Below are 6,464 nucleotides of genomic sequence, written 5' to 3' on the forward strand. Positions count from 1 at the left end.
AACCTCTCCTTTACTGCAACAAAGCATTCCCAGTCTTATACATTTCAGGAGAAAATAGTGGATTAAAAAGGCAAATAGGCTTGCATAATGGAAAATCCAAGTCTTGAATAGAAAACCAGAAGCTGGAGATATGCACAGCACTTATCACAGAAAAAAACTCCCCTCTCGGGAACCAATCATCCCAGAAAATTCTTCTCCTTCAGGGAATTTTGGCAGTACCGCAGCCTGCAAACCTTTTTGCTTGCAAACATCCTGTCTGGCTAGTCTTCTGCAGTTATGGCTGCCTGCTCATGCTCTCCCTTCTTTTTTGATACGTTATTAAAATAGTCCAGAGACCCCACAGTAAGCAGAAACACAGGAAAATATGGGAACTCCCACTTAATTTGCCATATTGCCACAAAGACATCTGCTTAACACACCTCCCGCTTCGTCTTTCAAGCAAACCACTCGCAATTGATTTACTGTTTCTATTTGCATGCAGGATCCCAGTGCCAGTGCACCCGGATGAACCAGTAAATTAGTTCTCAGAAATGCCTTCATCGTGACAGAAATCCCTCTAATAGCACAGAGCCATCTCTCATCTGTGAGAGGGGAAAAAGAGATGGGGAAATGAGTAGCCCAAATTTCCAACATTTTCCCTATTTTAAAAGGTTTGGGTGAAAGAACCCAGCTGTTATAACAGCCCAGCTGAGGCTGTAGCTGATGTCTGTACGGCTGGTTAATTTCAGAGAACGGTAAACTCCCCCAAATTCAAGCATCTGAAGTTCATACCTGGAAGTTTAAAAAGATCCTCCACTCTGTTCAATACGAGCACTCTAAGTTTCTAATAGCTGAGGTGCTATAATTTTCTCAGCATGCCTTCTAAGTGAAGAGTCGGGAACACCTTAGGGAAGCAAAACTAGATTCATCCTAGGGTGACACTAGAACAGCACTGGACCTGCTGAGCAAACTGTCCTGAGATGTTCACCCCAGGCAGAAAAACCTACCCCTCTCATACCAGAGGCCTTGGGATTATGGGATAATGAGAATTTCTTTTTTCTAGTAAAGTCATCCTTTTAATGCCCAAAGATTTCAGTGGAAAATTGAACAACCTCAAATTTTCATAAAACAATTGTTCTCTGAGATCTGAGACCAAGCATGGTGGCTTTTAGCATGGCTGTAAACTCCAGTAGCTTATCCAGTACAGTATTCATCATTGTTCATTCTAGGTATTTTCTCAATGGCCAAGAAAACTTCTTTATCAGGAAGCCCTCTCAAGTGGAAAGCAGTACACGAAGCCTGCTAAGATGTGACCACATGTCCTGGCCAGTGATATATCTTCCAATGTATTATTTTCCAGAACACTGACTCAGCAACAAGGCACATGGCTCGGAGCAACCCTGATGGCGCAAAGGGAAACGCGAGGCTGACTGGAGCTTCAAGCACTGTCCCTCACCAGCAGAAGTGAGACCATCACCGAGTCTTGTTTTCAACTTGTCAGCTGTAAGAGAAGCTCTCCAAGGAGAGGAAGGCAAACAGACATAAACCAGCAGGAAGATTCTCTATGGGCAGACAAAAAAAGCAAAGCTCGCTTGGGATAGGTTTGGCATTGCTCACAGCCTGCAAAGCTGCCCAGTTCCCAAGACTGCTAGTGCCAAAAAAACAACAGGAAAAAATGTGACACCTTTTATCAGTTATGCTCCACGCTGTGTGACTGAGCAAAGCTTAGTTTCCACCTTTGGTGGAAAGATCTCCCCCTGGCCGTGGTCCCTGATGTTCTGGGGCATCTTCCTGTCCCTGCCAGGACTCTAGCTTCACCCATGGTGTCACAGCTGGTAGATCTTTTGGGGTGGCATCGTCTATGCTGTGACCGATTTCCCTGCTCATACGCAGCAAGGATAAATGCACCTGTGATGGAGCCAGGAGCAACCAGTGCCAGCCCCTACTGCCTGCCTGGTGAAAGAGCAAAGGGCCATCCTTCAGCAAGCTCTTGGGGATCTTCACACCTGCTGACACTCAACAATTTGCTTTGGTCAATGCGCACCTCCCTGGAAACTGCCTCTCCGTGCACTGTAGACCCTCTTCCTACTCCAGAGGCTGGTGGCTTTGTTTGCTGTGCCCTTTTCTCCCCCAGCCCTCCCTTTCCTGCCAAAGCAGATGTGCTGGCTGTCCTCAGCAGCATCTGCCACCCACGCCTGGGACTTCTCCTTGCCCCTGGGGAGACTGTCACCACCCTGATACCCCATCTTGCCATAGGAAGAGAACATAACTGGGGCCATAGGTGTCCCTTTTCTTCAAAGTAACACTGTGAGACCCAACTCAAAAAACATCTCAAAATCCAGCTCCTCTTTCCTGGGAAGAGCAGATTAAAAGCATCAACCATAATGAAAGAAATCCTAATGTGGTTTCTTAACCACCTTCCAAGGGAGTTATCCCCCCTACTAACACCTGGAGGCCCAAAGTATGATCGCTGTAGGAGCCGTCTACCTTGTAGGACCAGACTGAAGCCCTAAATAACTGATGCAATCCCATGCACAGGCAGCAGCCCCCCCATCCCACACTGGCCACTGCAACAGGCTGCAAATCAGTATGCCAACCAGCGACAGGCACTGCTATTCCTTTGCTCAGGGGACTGTGTCAAAGGGGGAGCTCCGTTCTCTGTACCCAAGAGCAACAGTGGCTGTTAAGAAATCACAGGATAATAGCCCTTTTGATGGATGCTCAGCTTGTGCTTTCGGGATGTAGTGGTTGGGGGGGGCTGGGAGGGCGGAGGGGGCAGAGAGGCATATGACAGTGCTGATAACAAGTGGGCTTTGTATTCAGTGGCCAGGGGCTCCCACAGCTGCTCCAGTCCCCTCTCCTGCTTGGGGAAGTTTGGGTGGGAGAAGAGGCTACAAAAGCTCAAGAAATGAGAATGACACAGATTAGATTTTAATGAATCAGACCCTCCCTCTCTTTAAAAATCAAAACTGTGGCAGAACATCTCCTCCTGCCATTCAGGCAGGGGCTCTGAAGGGGAGAGGCTGCTCTGGGCTGGTGGTCTAGCTGCTGTGGTGCCTCCTGGACAGGGAATGCCCTTGAGCATGGCCATCCAGTTTGTTTCTTTTCCCCATGTAGCTGGTGAATACTTGCAGCCCATGCTGGCCAAGGCCTTCACCTGCCTCTTGCCATCACTCCAAGGACCTTGGTGGTGCTGCCATGGAGATTGGTGGCAACCTGGAGCATCCCCCTGGGAGAGGGCAAGGCAGGCCATCAGCTCTAAACCAGCCTGCCCCAGTGGGCGGTGCAAGAAAAGGAACAAGCCTGGGAGTGGGCACCATGGCAGAGGGAGGACCACCGGAGCACACAGTATCTCACCCATTTTAACTCCATGTATTCCTGGCTTTACTTCACCTGTCATCACTTGATGGTGGTGTTTTTTTCTTATGACACATATTCTTTGTGGATGGGGAGATAGTGACGATGGCAGCGGGCTACAGATTTTAAAAAAAAAAAATACTCCCCCCCAAAAAAAAGAAAAACCCCACCCCAAAACCCCCACACACTTTGTTTCTGTAATCCCTGTTCCAACAGGACATGAGCACAGCCTCCCAGCCGGCATGTGTGGTTGCTCTTACTAAGCTTTGAACAGCTGGGGGATTTGGAGGTGGGATTAGCTAATACAGTCCAGGCTCAATTAGCAAAGGAAGCATGGAGATTCCAGCTCCCGTTGGGACAGATGCGTGTAGGACCGCTCTAGGTTAATCACAGAGTATTCTGTGATATTCACACAGTATATAATCACAAAGAGTTGTGCTTTATCCACAAATAACCAAGCTGCTTGTGCAACCCCATCCCACCCATGGCTTCTGTTGGAGTGGGAACGCTTGCCATTGCCAGACACTGCCTTACCCCCTGGACCCAGCTAAAACCCACTTTCCTGCCCATGGGCTGGGAGAGGGAAGGACTAACCGCAGTGGGGAGGGAGAGCAGGCGTGCATGCAGGTGCAGAAAGCTGGCAGCCAAACAAAGGGAGATCACAGGAGCAGATACGGGCACATGCAGGCTACAGTCACGGCTTTCTATGAGCAAGACGAAAGGCAAGGAGAGGGGGGAAAGGAGGCAGTTTCTCATTGATGGGAAGATGCTAAGATGCACCAGCAATGTGACGCCAGTGCTTTGTTTAAAACTGGGACCCCTGGGCAGGGCTTTTGTTGTCACAAATGCTCTTTGCTTGGTCAGCTGGGAAAAGCAGTGGGCTCACCAGGCTGCTGGCATTCTTTGGGGCAGAGTTCCAAGCACTCCCGGCCACCTTGGGATAAAGCAGGGCCTGCATCTCTAAACAGCTGAATGGGCACAAGCTTCCAAACTCCCCCCCACAGCAGTCTCCTTGAAAAGCTGAACCAAACCTACATGGATGCCTGCTGAGCCACCCCAGCCTCAGTTGGTTTCTTATTTCCAAAAGCTGCCTTCAAATCTCTCATCTACCTTTTGGGGGTGTTTTAAAGACACATAGCCCCTCATGTACCAAGACACAGAGGCTCCCTCGCCAGAGGCAGGCCTACGCTTGCAGAGCTGGCGAACCGGTTCCCGGGGTGCAAGTTGCATGGGCAAGCTCTCCCACGCATGGATGGGTTTTGCATAGCCCTTTTGGAACACCAGCTTTCTGTGGAAGGCAGATGGACTTGGAAAGGATGGGGTGGGGGGCCAAGGCACTCAATGCTTTGGAAAAGATTCCTACTGAAGCCAGGGCTGAGGATGGCTGAAAGGCAAGATGGTCATTGATTTTTCTGTTCTCTGAACGCAGGAGTCTGGAATCAGACCAGGGAAGGGTGGTGAGGGATAGGGCCAGGCAAAGCAACTGGCACATGAGATACAGTGAACCAGATTTGCTTTCCCAGCCTTCCTCGGCTGCAGAGCAAGCTAATGGTCCTTGACCAGTACCAGGCAAATGCAAATAAATGTCAAGCACCTTCCCAGGTGCCAGCTTGGGAAATAAACCCACCAGCCTCTTCCCAGTTCAGTTGCTGGGACCCTCACGGAAGAAGCGTAGCCTCCAGAGCTGTGGACTAGCTTTGCAGGGGGCAGCAAACACCACTGGGTCTCATGTCCAGGTATCCCATGGCCTGATGCTCCCACTGCACGCAGAAGGCATAGCTAGGTCTGGAAAAGCCATTGCCATGGAAGGACCAGGCACACAGACATGAGGCACTGCAGGAGAGACACCGCTCATTTCTGCCTCTCTCTGATAAGACTGGCTTTTTTCCTTACTCCTCAGCAGTGTTTGGTGTTTACAGGCGCTGGGAAACATTTGCTCCTTGCACTCCTTCCAATGGAGCGTGGGAAAAGCTCTCACCCGAAGCAAAAAAACACGGGAATTTGCTTTCAAGTCTATTCTTCTCACTCTCTTTCTCTTCAAGTGAAAAGCCCTGAGCTAGCTTTTTTTCTTAGCAAGGCAAGTTTTCTGGCCAAGGCAAACTGGCGTTTGTCTCTCATGCTGTCAGCAGAGTGACAGGCATCAGTACAAGCTGAGGGGAAGTGGCAAATCAACCAGGACAGAAAGAGTGGTAACAGGGCAGGCAGGGCCTGTGTGCACCTTCCCCCTCTTTTAGATAAGGGAAACGGCACGTTTTGGCTTCAGTAGAAAGAAATAAGGGCTTGATTTGGGGGGCATTTTACTCCCAGAGGATATATAGAGCCCTATGTTTGATGCTTGGCTTGCTGATGCAGGCAAAGAAGAAAGGAAGATTAGCATGAAAAAAAAATATGGAGGTTGCCCCCCTGCTTACTGGCTCTGGAGCAAATAGGCAGTCAGCAGAAGTACAAAAGCATCCTCCCTGTCAGGGTTTCTCCCATCCCTCATCCAGCTGCCGTGTGCTGGATCTGTCTGGCAAAGGCAGCCCCTGCACCAACACCTGGCACACACAGGCGATGAGTGCTGTCAGCCCTGTGTGCTGAAAGCTCCTGAGGGCTGGGATGGGAACGCATGCCTGACCAGCTGCTTGGTCCTTGCTGGCACCTCAGCCTCCGGAGAGCAGGCAGGAGGAAGCTTCCCATCCCGCCAGCCAATGTCTGCCTCCTCTCCTTGCCTCTCCACCTGGTCCAGGATGTCTCACCTAAGCAAGCATGCAGGAGGGAGAGTGGCTTTGGGTGGCCTATTTGCAAAAAGACTAGGGTGATGCAGGGAACTTTCAATCAAAAGGAGGAGACAAAGTCATGCACTTCCTTGCCTGAGGGACCAGAAACCACTCCTTCTCCAAAAAACAAGACTGAGGGACCCAACAAGGCAGTGACAAATCTGGAGAAAACAGAGCCCTCAGGGACCTGCCCCCTCCCTTGGTGCAGACAGGTACCGCAGGGAAGATTCTCCCCATACCCAAGGGTGTTTCTAGGAGGGCAATAAAGGCACCCCTGCCCTCCTGCTTTCCCCAACAGACCTCCCTCTAGTATTATAGGGCAACCCTGGGGACCAGCAAAAGGACAACTACAACCCCTGATATGACCCA

The sequence above is a fragment of the Phalacrocorax carbo genome, chromosome 4, assembly GCF_963921805.1.
Source record: "Phalacrocorax carbo chromosome 4, bPhaCar2.1, whole genome shotgun sequence".
Taxonomy (NCBI): domain Eukaryota; kingdom Metazoa; phylum Chordata; class Aves; order Suliformes; family Phalacrocoracidae; genus Phalacrocorax; species Phalacrocorax carbo.